Source organism: Equus asinus, chromosome 9 (genome assembly GCF_041296235.1).
Source record: "Equus asinus isolate D_3611 breed Donkey chromosome 9, EquAss-T2T_v2, whole genome shotgun sequence".
NCBI classification, from domain to species: domain Eukaryota; kingdom Metazoa; phylum Chordata; class Mammalia; order Perissodactyla; family Equidae; genus Equus; species Equus asinus.
In genome coordinates, this window is record NC_091798.1 from 63,308,718 (window position 1) to 63,323,756 (window position 15,039).

Sequence of the window (15,039 nt, forward strand, 5' to 3'; positions counted from 1 at the left end):
TAACAAGCACAGGAACTTACTCACAAGGCTTGTCTTGGGTGGCTGCAGGATGAGTAGATCTCCATATTTGCCCACCAGAATCTTAAAAGTTTATACAGAGGCCTTCACTGGTTTCAGTCATGTATGCCATCCAGATGGTCTCAATAACACACTGCTCTCTCAAGGATACATCCTTAAAAATGGCTCCCACTTTGGGAACAGTGGGCAGAATGTACAATCCAAGGATGGGGAGGGTGTAAGGAGCCTCCGATTGCCCAAGTCCAGCTTGCAGGTCAATTGGCAGTCATGTCCTCTCAACGACATCCTCCAACAATATCCAGTTTGAATTTATGTCAAGAAATCTGTTCTAAGACATTAACAATCTAAAATGTCCTTAACAAGCTTCGTCATACCTTGGAATACTGAAAATACCTTTTATTTTCTCCAAATGTATTGGATTTTATTCAAATAAGAGTTGAAATGATAGATTTTTAAAGCTGTAAGACACTTTAAAGATCCCTTATTACCACCCTTACAGATGAGGAGATTGAGAAAGAGTCCCACAGCTAGTTGGTGCAGAACTGGTATTTGCCAGAAGTCAGTGCCTCCCTTCTCTTCCCTCTGCTCTTCAGTGGTTTTCCTCCACAGGCCCTTAAAAGTGTACAATTTTTCCTGACTGGTCGGGGGAACTTCTGAATGGTCACATAATCTTTGGGTAACATTGCCTGAAAACAAACAGAACATATACTTCCTAAATTTTCAGAGCATTGTGTTTTGAGGGGCAAGTAAAATTATTACAGTTTTGGTCATTTTACTCTTTATGGTGTATATAGAGCTAGAGAAAATCTCTAAAGGAAAGGATAGGAGTTGGTTTGCTTGCCTGCTACCCTCTGGATATGCCTATATTACCTTAATATTTTGTTTGAGGAGATAACAAGAAAATATGATAATGACTCAATTGCAAAATCAATTCAGGGAAGTGTTTCAGGAGATGTAATTAGATTTGTTGTAGGAAAGAGATTCTCCTACGAAGTTGGGGGTTTGGTGTTGGAAGAAAACAATTACAACTGAGGTGTGTGTATCTAAACTTGACTGCTCCTTGGCTTGTGAGTGGGGTCTACCTGTATGAATGCCAGCTGGTACCTGGCAATAAATGTTCAGCAAATGAGTGAATGAATGCTACTCTTGCCCCATAAAATGTTATCTATGTCTACAACAACTTAGAGAAGTATTAAGATGATATTTCAGCTCAACATAAAGAAGAATTTTCTCAAGTTAATTTTTTTAATTGAAAGAGAAAAATTATTTAAAAAAGAAAGAAAGAATGGGTTATCTTCTAGAATATTTACTCTCCTATTCTTTGTGCAAGCAGAGGCCAGAAAACCACTAATAGGAATCCAGTGGAGGACATGAACATACATCATCTAAGATTCCTTCCAACTCTGAGATTCAATGCTTCTGTGGTAAATGTGTTGCCTTATGTTCAAAATCATTCAGTATTATTCTCTTATCCACATCTTTCTTACTTTTTCTCTTCAATTTGTCTTTCTTAAGTCAAAAGATTTGGTAAAAATATTGATGAAAATTGATGTAATTATGCTATGTGAACATATCTATATCTATATCTACCTATTCCTATATATAGCACATATATTCATATATTCCTATATATGAAACGAATTAAAAAATTTCAAAACCAAAGTTATGTAATTGATTTACTTGAGTATCAATTAATTTATTTTATCTATCATGAATGTCAAGTGCCAAAGAGTGATATCTGGTCATTAAGATCAGAATGTCCTGGGGCCGGCCCCGTGGCCAAGTGGTTAAGTTCGCGTGCTCCACTGCGGGTGCCCAGGGTTTCGCTGGTTCGGATCCTGGGCGCAGACATGGCACCACTCATCAGGCCATGCAGAGGCGGCATCCCACGTGCCACAACTAGAAGGACTCATAACTAAAATATACAACATGTACTGGGGGGATTTGGGGAGAAAAAGTAGAAAAAAAAAAGATTGGCAACAGTTGTTAGCTCTAGAGCCAATTTCTTTTTAAAAAAAGAATGTCCTAATAAACTATTTCTATTCCATTTACTACCAAAAGGGATTGGCTATTTGGTGATTCTGTTGAAAATGATGCAAGTATGCATCTATAAGCCTCAACTGGGAGTCCATATTTGAATATTTTTTTATATTAACTTTTCCCTCAAGGAAATAATAATGATAATATGATAAATGTTTATACAGGAATTTATAATTTGTAAAGCAATTTCACATATTTATTTGATATAGTGCTTTTACACCATATTATAGCCTCACACAATCCTGCTGTTACTACCCTTTTATAGACAAGAACACTTAGGTTCAGAGCAGTTGCGTGATTTGCTCAAAGTTACCCACATAGTAAGTGATTGAATTGACACTGAAAACCCAGTTTTCCAATTCCTGATTCCACGGAAATTCCTTCCTCACTACACTAATAACTGATAAATGTTCTCAGCAGTTTCTTCAAAGAGGTAATCAAGTTAATAATGGGGTTGTTTGCTTTCTATTTGAATGCTCTTCAATGTAAAATGTAGGAGTGGGATAAATTAAGTCCTAGAGAAATAGGTCCTACAGAAACATATTGTTTGATTTAGAATTTTTTCAAAGTCTCTTTAAAAATTATAACAATGATATATAACATTTTAGTAAATATAATTAGGAAGCATTTAAATGTTCACAAGATCTGCTACTATATAATAAAATGACAAATCAAACTATGGTATAATGCCAAATAGGAATATATCATGACTGTATCTATATGACTCTAAAATAACTGGATTTTTTTAAATTCAATATTGCAGAGTCCAATCATTTAATTAACCTTCCCATTCTTTGGTCATATTTTTCACATAGCAGAGGTAAGGCCTCTATTTAAAGAAACATAAATACTCAAATGAAAATTGAAGAATTCAGCCCAAAATATCTGGTTTTTCTTACGTGAACCTTTTGCTAGTTATTTTTCATATTTGACTTCAGGGTCTGCTCTTAGATCTTAAGATTTTGAGCACTGAAACTATATCTAGATTATATTTTTCTCCAACACTCTGTTAGGAACAGAGGAGTGGTCTAACAAATGTGTATTGAATTGAATAAAACATCAAACAGATGGGCTCCAAGATATCCTACTCCATGATCTTTGGTAATTTTCCACAGCTGTTTGTTTCTCAACAAAATGAGAACCAATACTTTCAACATAGCCGACAACTCCTTCTTTCCTAAAATCATTTCATCCCATGGCTTGAGAACACGTCTCTCCTGGTTTCCAGCTCTCCCTCTTGCTTTGCCTTTCCCTTTAGTGTTGGTGCTTCCCAATATCCTCTTTTCTACTTCCTCTGTTCCCTTTCCACATTATCCCTGGGAATCTTCATACAACAATAATTCCCAAACCCATATCTGCAGCTCATAACTTTCAGTAGGGTTCTAGACGTATCTATCTAGCTGCCCAGAGGAGAGCTTCACATCTTCGCTTGAATATTATACAAACACCTCAACCTGAACTTATTCTCTTTCTCCACAATGGGCTCCTCTTATTATGTCCATTGTTCACTTAGTCTTCGAAGGCAGAAACCCTAGAGTCCTTGACTCCCTCTGCCCCTCATGCACTACCTCCTGTGTCTTCCATGTCCTGGCGACTTTGCCTTCTTAATATCTCTTTATCTTGGTCTCTTCTTTCCATCCTCATTACCACAGCTCTTACAGAGGCTCTTATAATTTCTCTTAAATGATCTAGTCTCTCAACCCATTTTCAATGCTATAGCCTGGGTCCTCATAAAATGAAAGTATGATTAGGTCCCTCCTGGCTTAAACTGTATCTCACTAGCTCACCCTTGCCCTCAGGATAAAATCCAGCTTCTCAGGAGAACCTTACAGGCCTACCATGATCTTACTCCCTCTCCCTCCTCCAGCTTCGTCCCTTGTCTCTATGCTTCAGTGCAAGCCATATTAACCTACTTTTATTTTCCTCCATATGCGATCCTCCATTTGTGCTTATATACCATTGCAGGTGTCTCATACTTTCAGGCAAGAAATGAAGGCAGGAAATAGGGAGTCCATACTCCCACTTCAGCAGATTAGAAGGAATAAGATATCCAAGGACAATATGAGTAGTGGCAGTTACCAAGAGGAAAGGAAAACAGGCCAGGGATAGAGATTTGTGGTTAATAAGAAAAAAGAATGGAGTTTAGAAGTTGGAATATCTTTGTGGATTTCTGCAAAAAGAGGAAAAGCAAGGGAAATGTCTGGAGAAGAAAGAGGAAATGTCATTACTCACAGCCAACTTGAAAGCTAAGAAAACCATGAATCCTTGATTTCCTGATTCCCATAGTTCTCCAGAAGGCACTGGGTAATGACATTTCACCTATCTTCTCATGCCCTTTTCTCTCCTAATTAATAACAAAATTAATAATGGCTAGTATTTACTGAGAAGTTAATATGCACCAATCATTTTGCTTAAGTGCTTTATATAATCTCTTATTTAATTCTCACATCAACCTTAACAGGCAGGTGGTTTTATTCTCATTTTACGGAGGAGGGCACTGATGAACATGGGTCAAATGACCTGAAAGAACTTTCCACATTAGCACAGCGAGGAAGAGGAATAATTTGCTCATATATCCATCTAGAATCAGAGTTAAAGAAAATTGACATCTCTTAGCCTACCTCTCTCTCTTATCTATGGGTAAGAGCTTTGTTTTCATGGTAGATTTTTTTATTATAAGACAATTATTTTATGAATGATACTAAATGTATTAAATTCTGTCTCCTTTATTTAATGATTGCCATGTGCATACCATGAAACTTTCTCCCTGAGAAAAACTGGACTGTGGTGATTGTCTTTGTTAGATTATTCTTTTCTCTTTTACAGCAGATACACAGATGGACAAAGGGTTAATTGTGGCAGTTTGAGCTATCTTAACTGAACTGAATTTAATGCATAGCTAATTCAATCAATTGATTTAATGGCCTTGTAGAGACATGAACTTTTTCATGAGAGAACTAGAGATGCAATTTATTAATGACATCATTCCAAACCTCTATGTGTATAAACAAAAATCTTAAACATGAAGAACATACAAAGATATGAGACACCATGAACTAGACTTAGTAGAATGTATTAGTAGCAATGCTCTACTGGCATCAGAGCCGATATCACAGCAAATTAATAAGATATCAGCTGCATAAGAACAGAGGGATTTTTATCATCTAAATGTGTATCCTTCTTTCTTTTCCTTATACCAAAGATATTTAGGAGAAAATATTTTAAAAATCAGTATAAATAAAAAGCTTCTCACCAATATGACACCAATCAGAGTCTCAGACTTAAAAGTGGTGAAAAACATCTTACATATTCTTCCTTTGACAGTCTGTCTTCTCATATATACTTACCATGCAACTGCTTTTCAACCTAGCATGTATATGACATCAATCTCCATGTGAACAAATAAGATAATTATATTAAAAATACACTGCAATTGAGAGAGATGAGGCAGTAGAGAAATGGAGGAATGTGAGGGAGAGATATTTGCAAAACAGTGGTCCATATTCTAAGTATGCTTTATTTTGAAAGACCCTATCCTCTTTGTATTTAGAAAAAATCTTATGTTCTAGCCAGAGCAAAATGAATTTGGATGAACTTTTTCATTAGACTTGTACATGATGGTATTTCCTTGTCATCTGGTGGTCTGGACATAATTTACTTTCTGAGAATTGGCAACTAAGAATTTTTAGAAACACATTAACTCTTTCATGTGAACAGGACCCATATAGTAATCTACAGATGCTATGTACAAAATGCTCCTCTAGTGAACAACCATTGGTTCACAATTGCCTAAATTAAGTCTCAGGAGTAGAATAAAGCCCTTGGCTGATGTAAAAACAACCACCACCATATAATAATCCATATTTATTTTGTGTGTGAGCCAATTGAAATCCAAGGTAATAGTTAGGCTGTGTCTGGTCAACAACACAATAAGAAAAAGGACATTGGCATAGCATTTTCAGCCATCTGGGTGGCTAAATAAGATTACTGCTAAGAGCTGACTAGAAATTATCTGACGGATTTAATCAAAACAGATACTAGTTCTGGATAATTCAGACCAAAAGACTGATGTTTCTTCCTAGTAGGGAGTCATTTGAAGAGGGAATTTGAAATCAGTGCAAACGATGTCTTTAAGTCTTCCCTTCACCGTATGAAGACAAAAGATCTGCCTACATAAAATCACTGAAAGAACCATTTGAAGGGCAATTTTTCAGCTGATGGGCAATTGGGAGCCATTTTGTTACTCAAATTCTTTTTCCAGGAATAACCATCAAAGCACCCATGAAGAGTCTTCTTTGTTTTTAGAATCCATTAGTGTTGCTAATAGAGAAAGTGGAAAACTTACTGCCCAAACTATGAGAATTTGGCTAAAAATTATCCAGACATTGAACTGGGCTCAAACTGAGTGGTAGTTTGTCACATTAGAATTCTGGTCACTTAACATAAGGACACAGGAAAACTATTCAAACTAACAAAAAACAAAACATAATAAAACAAAAATAACAGGTTGTATGTGGTGAACGGGTGGGAGAAAACTAAGTGCATTGATTGACGCAGCTAACCAGTCTGACGGAAAGGTTAAATCACCAAAAATGGTTGAAATAGCCTGTGAGAGTTGGTAAGATTTAGTCCAGGTTAGCAAATCCTTATTCTGCATTTGTAACCATGTGAGCATCACTACCCTCTTTGATGGAATAGGATATTGTCCCTGCCTCAAATGTCTCAAACACATAAATCAATACTTGCAGTTCAGTTCCATATACCTGTGATGGACGGATGAACAAGAATCAGAATTTCTACAGATTTTGGAGTAAAAAATTGAGGATGAGTGAAAGAAAGAGAATCAGGAAATATGTCATATTTTCAGTGACAAAAAATACAACTTAGAGATAAATAGTGACCAAGATGGCCTTAAGGTTCCCCTCAGCTTGATTATACCTTTAGAAAGGCTTGCTTCTGACTCAAGGCCCCTGACCTACCTTTTCTTAGAGCATTTACTTTAGAAAACTTGTAATTATGAATTCTTTCTTGGTTCCCTTGAGATGTAAATCTTCTTAGAAGCCCCTTGCCAGTTTTACAACCCAAGACTGTCTTTCTCAAGGACGAGGAGCCATCCTCTTGAAACGTAATCATCAAGGAATATAGAGCCCCTATCTCCCAGTCTCTGTGGAGGGTAGGAACCTAACTTCCATGGCACCAGTTGATAAACATAGGTGGCCTAATCACAGAGAAAAACATTTAAAACTCAGGAATAACTCAATGTGCTGGACACATCCCATTGATCAACCTCCCTCCAATGTCCTCCAGTACTTTTCTACCAGCTCACTCTGCTCTTAAAAACCCTCCTTCCCTTTGTTTCCACGGAGTTGAGTTCAGACTTGCTTCTGGTTTCTCTCCCCTGTTGCAATAGCTTTGAATAAAGTCTTTCTGGCCTGTTTAACTTTGCCTGATGCAATTTAGCTCCAACAACAGAAAGTTAACAAGTAGACAAGATGGGAGGACATTTCCAGGCAGAGAACACTGTATTGGTGAAGGTGTGGAAGTATCATATTCCACCATGTATTGGGGGAGATCTACCCATATTTGCTGCATATGTGAGGCTACAGTCCTTTCTGCCTACCCCCCACCTCCACCCCATCAGCAGTGCCAGGACACAGTTAGGTGTGCTTCTGCTAATACCACCCATTGTCTTCTACTCTCTCCCTCCCAGCTGGGAGGAATCTTCCAAGACCTATATCCTCAGTTCCCTCCTATTACCATTTCCCTCTGCTCCCTCCATACAGTCTCCTAGGTGAGTAGGTTTGAATATAAACCTGGCCGCCACAGTCCTACACCGTGGCAAGGAGGTAGAGTTGGCTAGTTGTCTGCATAGGGCATAAGGAAAATGGAAACTTCAGGCAGAAAACATAAATTAGTATCTCCACAAAATTTACCAGACCAAGTCCAACCTCCTCTGTAAAGCAGTTCTTGAGTCCCACACTAATTTAAAAGCTTCACCTCTGTGATCTCAAAGCCCCACCCACCCAGCTAACGGGGCCTCTGCTCTGGGGCACTCTCACATTGAGTCCAAAAAAAAGTGCAGAATACTCCTCAGTCTGTTCCCTCTTCAGATCTGTCACTAGAACTCTCCAGTGTCCATTCAGTCTTTTCTGTCTTCCTGATGAAAGTCCTAAGAGGTCTTCTAATATAGTTTTGCCATTTTATAGAAAGAAACTAAGGCCCAGAGTAGTATAACCACAAACCTAAATGCATGAAGCTGGCCAATTACATGGTCTAGATTAGAACCCATACCCCTACTTACCTGTTTAGTGCTTCCCTTCCCTGTGGAAGCACCTGTGGGCAACTTGCTGGACCATCCTAGGTTTCAGATTGCTTATCTGCAAGATAGGGTAACAGCCGGTACTTCACAGGGCTTTTATGAAGAGAAGTAATACGCAAAAGCACTTGATGCAGTCAGTCTGACAGTGTGTGTTCCATGAACTCTAGATCTCCAGCCAGTTCTCTTCTTTCCTTTCTCTCATTGCATTTATCACAGCTCACTGATATCACTTATTTATCTATCTCAGTTCATTGCAAGCTCCTTCGGGTAAAGAATTGGTATTTATTTGATGACCGATCTCTAACATTTCATCCAGTACAGTTGCCTAGTAAATGTTTGCTAAATAAATGAAATGATAAAGCCCTTAAAAAGGTGTGTAAACATAGCCACAGATTTTTGTGGGCACCAAAACTGTTCAAAAGTAATCCCCTGAGGGGGGAGGTAATGGGAGTTATTGTCTAATGCATATGGATTTGCTGTCTGGGATGATGAAAAAGTTCTGGAAATGGATAGTGGCACTGGTTGCACAATTTTCAAATGTACTTAATGTCGCTGAATTGTACCTTTAAAAATTGTTGAAATAGTAAATTTTATGTTTTGCATGTTTTTTCACAATTATAACAAAACAAAAAAAGCCATCCTCTTGAGAAGTTGCTTCCATAGAGAACATCTGTAGGGTTCCAGAAGAATGCAGTCCATGTTTACAACGGTTGGAGACTTGACCTCAATCTGAAGTTACTCTTCCCTTCCTCACCGCCCTACCAACAAAAGGAGAATGGAATGTGATTCTCTCCCCAGCTCCACACATGTGGCAGGCAGAGGCAGTGGTAGGAGCCAGAGACACATTGTTCCTGTAAGTTCAAAGAGGAGCTGTTCCTAGGCAAGAAATAACTGGTGGCAACCATCTTGGGAAAAATATATTCCAGAAGTTTAAATACAGTGGACAACTCTGTATTTTAAATCTGAATGTTTAGAACCTGCAGATATACAGACTAAGAACATTTTGTATTTGCAGATTAGAGCATTGACCACTAGGTACTTGGACTTTGCCTTGAACTTGCACAGGCTGCTCAGAAGGGTCGCTGATTACCTCCCGGGATTAACCTTCTCTTCTGCCTCCATCTTCCTGCTGGCTGCTCGTGCCCTATGATGTCAGATGACAGCATTGCTGTCACCACAGAACAGTTAGCCAGAGAGGTTGGAGTTAACGAAGGCTGCCCCATTGTTAGGTAGCAACGGGGAGGAAACAGTCAAGACTTCCTGTGTCCACAGTACACAGGTTAGGCAAGCAGCGAATCTTATAGAACACAACTTTTGCCAGCTTCTTGTTGTCTGGGTGTGCAGCCAAGCTTGGGAGGTCCCCAAAATACTACCTCCTCTGACCAGGGCCTCTGGACTCTAAGAGGACTAGTTCTGACTCCCGGTTCCCTTTCTTTCCTCCCTCCCTATCTGGGGAGGGAGAAATTAGAAGCTATGCAAGTAAATGTGAAATATGGAACATTTCTTTAAATTACAAGTTTCTTGTAATTGATAAAAAAAAAATAAAATCATAGCTAGTGTTTTATAGCCACCTAGTGGCCAAAATTGGGCTCTGCAGTAGGAAATTTAATTTTCTCTCAAACACTAGGTCTAAATTCTAACTTTATTTGCTGTCTAGACACTGCTTAGAGTCAGATAACATATGAGAAATCTTACATTAACTAAGGAGACTAAATATGAAAAAGTCAAATATATGGGTCATTTCAGAATGCTTTCGAAACCCTTAAATTTCTGGGTTTTCCAAATGGACGTATGACTGAGACTCAGTTCTGAGATTGTGATGATAATAACAATCATTATAAAAATAGCTAACATCTATTGTGTGCTTAATATGTGTCAGACAATATTCTAATGCTTTTCAGTGTTACTCTTTTACCCTACAATAGCTCTATGAGGCAAATTCTAGCATTACACCCCATTTTTAAAAGAGAAAGCTGAGATAAAGAGAAGTGAAATAATTTGCCCCAAGATCAACCACCTACTAACTGGTAAAGCCAAGATTTAAAATCCAACAGACTAGCTTCAGAACCTTAAGTCCATTTAGCATAGGATAAATACGTACATTAGGTACATGTAGGACTGTGGAACCAATTAGTAATGTGAAACTTGCTAATTTTTTGACCAGAATGTGGTTAAGTTTCAAATGTATGGGAAAAGCAGAAGGGCCGTAGGAATTCAGGGATGGAACTTGACGAAAGGCATTGCTCAGGGAAATTGCAGAGACAGCAGAAACTTGACTTCAAACATTGGTGTGAAGTGGAAAGGTACAGAGGAGGAAGCGTGGCCCAAATAAGAAGGGACAGCAGGATCAAAGGCAGTGATGCAGTGAAGTGAGGGAGGGTGGGTGCAGTGAACAGAACAGGTGAATGAAGTACGGAACAGGAGGACTTTTGTGGAAAGAGAGGAAAGTCAGAAAGGTCAGTTTGGGCCATATTGTTCATGGAGGACCTTAACATCAGATTAAGAAGTTAGACCTTTAGCCACGTGGTTGTAGAGAATTAGTGAGAGTTTAAAAATAGTATTTATTGCTTTTATAATTTGTTATTACACTTTACATAACAGTTATACCGTATTTTAATGTTTCAGTTTTGTCTTTTATTACAATACATGTCTATTTTAAATAAATAAAATAGAAGCATAAACACTGAAAGCAAAACTAAAATTATAGGCAATTCCAAGCTCATACTATTAACCATCACTGTTTTTTTTGCTGAGGAAGATTTGCCCTGAGTTAACTTCTATTGCAAACCTTCCTCTATTTTGTATGTGGGCTGCCGCCATAGCATGGGCACTGACCAGTGGTGTAGGTCCATGCCCAGGAACCAAACCCAGGCCGCCGAAGCAGAGTACACCAAACTTAACCACTGGGCCATACGTGTGTATGTATCCTTTCGAAGAAAAAACATAGATCCCATTCAAAAATAGAATAATGATTTACAAACTGTATTAGACCTTATGGTTTTCTCTTAATATATCATAAACATCTTCCTATGATGACACATGTATTTTTACAGCAAAATTTAATGGCTTCACCCTATACAAAATAATTTACTCAATCTCATATTTTTGAATTGCCTTTACATCTTTGTTGAAAAATCAATAATCATATATGTGTGGGCCTCTATTCTGTTCTATTGATCTATCTGTCTTTTTTGATTCTAATGTCACAATCTTTTGCTGTTGTTGTTGAGGAAGATTTTCGCTGAGCCAACAACTGCTGCCAATCTTCCTCTTTTTGTATGTGAGCCACCACCACAGCATGGACACTAACACATGAATGGTGTAGGTCCACACCCAGGAACCAAACCGGGGCTGCCAAAGTGGAGTGCACTGACCTTAACCAATAAGCCACCAAGGCTGGCCCTCTAACAATATCACAATCTCGGTCAATGTAACTTTACACTAAGACTTGAAACCAGGTAATGTAAGTTAGCCAAACTTGTTCTTCTTTTCAAAGTTGTTTTGGCTATTCTATGTTCTCTGCATTTCCATATGAATTTTAGAATTAGCTATCAACATCTACAAATAAGCCCGCTGAGATTTTAGTTGGGATGGTGTTATATCTGTAGATCAAACTGGGGAGAATTGATATTTTATCTGAGTTTATCCATAAACATGGCACTTATCTCTGTTTATCTTGGAGTTCTTTAACTTCTTTCAGTATACTTTGCAGTTTGCAGTACACAGGTCTTGTACATCTTTTTTTTTTTTTAAAGATTTTATTTTTTTTCCTTTTTCTCTCCAAAGCCCCCCGCCGTTACATAGTTGTATATTCTTCGTTGTGGGTCCTTCTAGCTGTGGCACGTGGGACGCTGCCTCAGCGTGGTTTGATGAGCAGTGCCATGTCTGCGCCCAGGAGTCGAACCAACGAAACACTGGGCCGCCTGCAGCGGAGCGCGCGAACTTAACCACTCAGCCACGGGGCCAGCCCCGTCTTGTACATTTTTTTCTCATATTTATCTCCAAGTAGTTCATATTTTTATGCTATCATAAAAGGTATTGTTATTTTAATTTCAATTTCCAATTGTTTGTCTCTAGTATATTGATGTTGTATCTTGCAATCTTGCTAAACTTACTTATTAGCTCTAGTAAATATGTACATATTTACATATAGGATTTTCTATATAGATGATCACGCCATTTGTGAATAAAGACAATTTTACTTACTCATTTCCAGTCTGGATGTCTTTTATTTCTCTTTCTTGCCCGGTCGGACTGCCTAAAACCTCCAGTACCATGTTGAATAGAAGTGGTGAGAGTAGACATTCTTGCCTGTTTCCTCATCTTAGGAGAAAGTCTTTCATCATTAAGTATGATGTTAGCAGCATAGTTTTTGTAGTTGCCCTTTATCAGGTTGAGAATATTCCTCTATTCCTAGCTTGCCAAGTGTTTTTATCAGGAGCAGATGTTGCGTACTTGTCAAATGCTTTTTCTTCATCTAGTGTGATGATCAGATTGTTTTTTAGTCTGTTAACATGTGAATTACATTGGTTGGTTTTTGAGCATTAAACTAACTTTGCATTCCTGAGATGAGCCCCACTTAGTCACGATGTATTATCCTTTTAATATAGTGTTAGATTTGATTTGTTAAAATTTGTAAGAATTGTGTCTCTATGTTCATGAACAGTATTGTTATTGTTCTGCAGTTTTCTTTTTTCTTCTTCTTCTTTCTTTTTTGGTGAGGAAGATTGGCCCTGAGCTAAAATCTGTTGCCAATCTTCCCCCTGTTTTTTTTCCTCCCCAAAGCCCCAGTACATAGTTGCAGATCCTAGCAGTAAGTCATTCTACTTCTTCTGTGTGGGATGCCACCATAGCATGGCTTAATGAGCAGTGTAGGTCTGTGCCCTGGATCTGAAGCGATGAACCCCTAGACCACTGAAGCAGATTATATGCACTTAACCACTCGGCCACGGGGCCAGCCCCCTGTAGTTTTCTTATAGTATCTTTTTCTGGTTTTAGTAGCATAGTAATGCTGGCCTCATAGAATGAGTTGAGACATCTTCAATTTTCTGGAAGAGTTTGTGTTGAAATATTATTTCTTCCTTAAATATTTGATAAGATTCACCAGTGAAGGCATCTGAGAACGGAATTTTCTTTGTGGGAAGGTTTAAAACTCCAAACTTAATGTCTTTAATAGATACAGACGTTCTAGGTTCTAGGTTATCTACTTCTTCTTGAATAAGTAGTTTGTTTCTTTTAAGGAATTTGAAATTTTTCTTGTTTTTTAAGGTGGAAGCTGATGTCATTGACTCGAGATCTTTCCTCCTTTTTACGATAGGTGTTTTTTAATACAGGTGCTTAGAGTAAAAATATTCTCCCTAATTACTGCTTTAACAGTATACCATATATTTTCTTATGTTATATTTTCATTTTTAGTCAGTTACAATTTTTTTCTAATTTCACTTTTGATTTCTTTTTTGACCTATGGGTTATTTAAAAGTATATAATTTAATTTCCAAATATTTGGGGTTTGTCCAGATAACTTTCTGTTACTGAGTTCTAATTTAATTCCATTGTGGTCAGAGAACACATTTTGTTACTCTATCTTGATTGCAAACAGAAATTCAATCCCATATTTTTGGACTTATAGGTTGTTTCTAATTTTTATGCTGTTAAATACAATTGTTGGATGAAGATGGACTTGGAGTCTTTGCACCCGTTCTTTAGTATTTTCTTAGATAAATTCCCAGAAGCAAAAATTTTGAGTCAAAGAGTATTTCTTTCCTTTTACAGAATTTGCACGTATTCTTAGGTGGCTTTTTTCATGCTTTTCTTTATATTCAATAATGTGCAAATATTTTCTTCAGGTCGATAATTTTTTTCTATAACATGTTCTTAATGACTGCCTAATATTTTCTTGATACACTAAACTATATTTAACAATCCTCTTTTGTTAGACATCTCAGCTCTTTCTAATTTGGGACAAATCTCCATAATGCCTTAAGAAATCACATTATGGATCATTAGTTTGTGGAAGAGGATTGGCCTCATAAAAGCAGTGATTTAGGAAAATCACTCAGGAACTAGTTAGAGGATAGATTTGGGCTGAGAAGGACTGGAAGTAGGGAAATGTGTTCCATACTATTAGGATTCTAATATAACACTGCAAACATGAAGCTGTGGTGGTGACCGAGGAATGGAGACGTCAGGATGGGTGGAAGAAATATTAAAACAAAAAGAATCTATCACACTTAGTGACTGATTTTGTGGGAATTAAAATCAGTCTTTATCTTTAAAGCAGTGGCATTTTTAGATAAAATTGTGTCTCCACATTTATCCTTAAAATATCTATTTTCTTAGCATTTGTTCTCAGTTGTCAAGCAGTAATGTTTTCTAATTACTCAATAAGGATTTCTTCGTAGATGATAAAAGGAAACCAGAGGAAATGTTTTCTAAAGCAATTATATCTAAGGAAGAACAGGATTCATATAACTTTACTTTATAAGGAATTCTCTTAGTCTCAAAACATTTTGCCTTTTTGAATTATTTCCTTACCATATAAAGAAATAGCAAATTTGAGAACTATCTTTAATCTTATACTTTTATTTGTTATCTTGCAACATTTAAAAGCAAAACCTATTTGGTCACTTGACCTAGAGAAAGAGAACTCACTACATCTTTCT

General features: G+C 37.4%; 1 long non-coding RNA gene across 12 annotated transcripts in view; it reads right to left on the bottom strand.

The window, feature by feature from the left end:
• Positions 1 to 15,039, bottom strand: part of LOC123289833 (uncharacterized) — a 117,700-nt gene that overhangs the window by 95,081 nt on the left and 7,580 nt on the right. For 5 of the 12 annotated variants that reach the window (XR_011505901.1, XR_011505903.1, XR_011505907.1 and 2 more), the window contains exons 2-3: positions 8,360 to 9,135; positions 21 to 704 (exon numbers count right to left, since the gene is read on the bottom strand). This is a non-coding gene — a long non-coding RNA (uncharacterized lncRNA). The remainder of the gene's footprint in view (positions 1 to 20; positions 705 to 8,359; positions 9,136 to 15,039) is intronic. The other 7 variants (XR_011505910.1, XR_011505908.1, XR_011505905.1 and 4 more) reach the window with 5 other exon arrangements.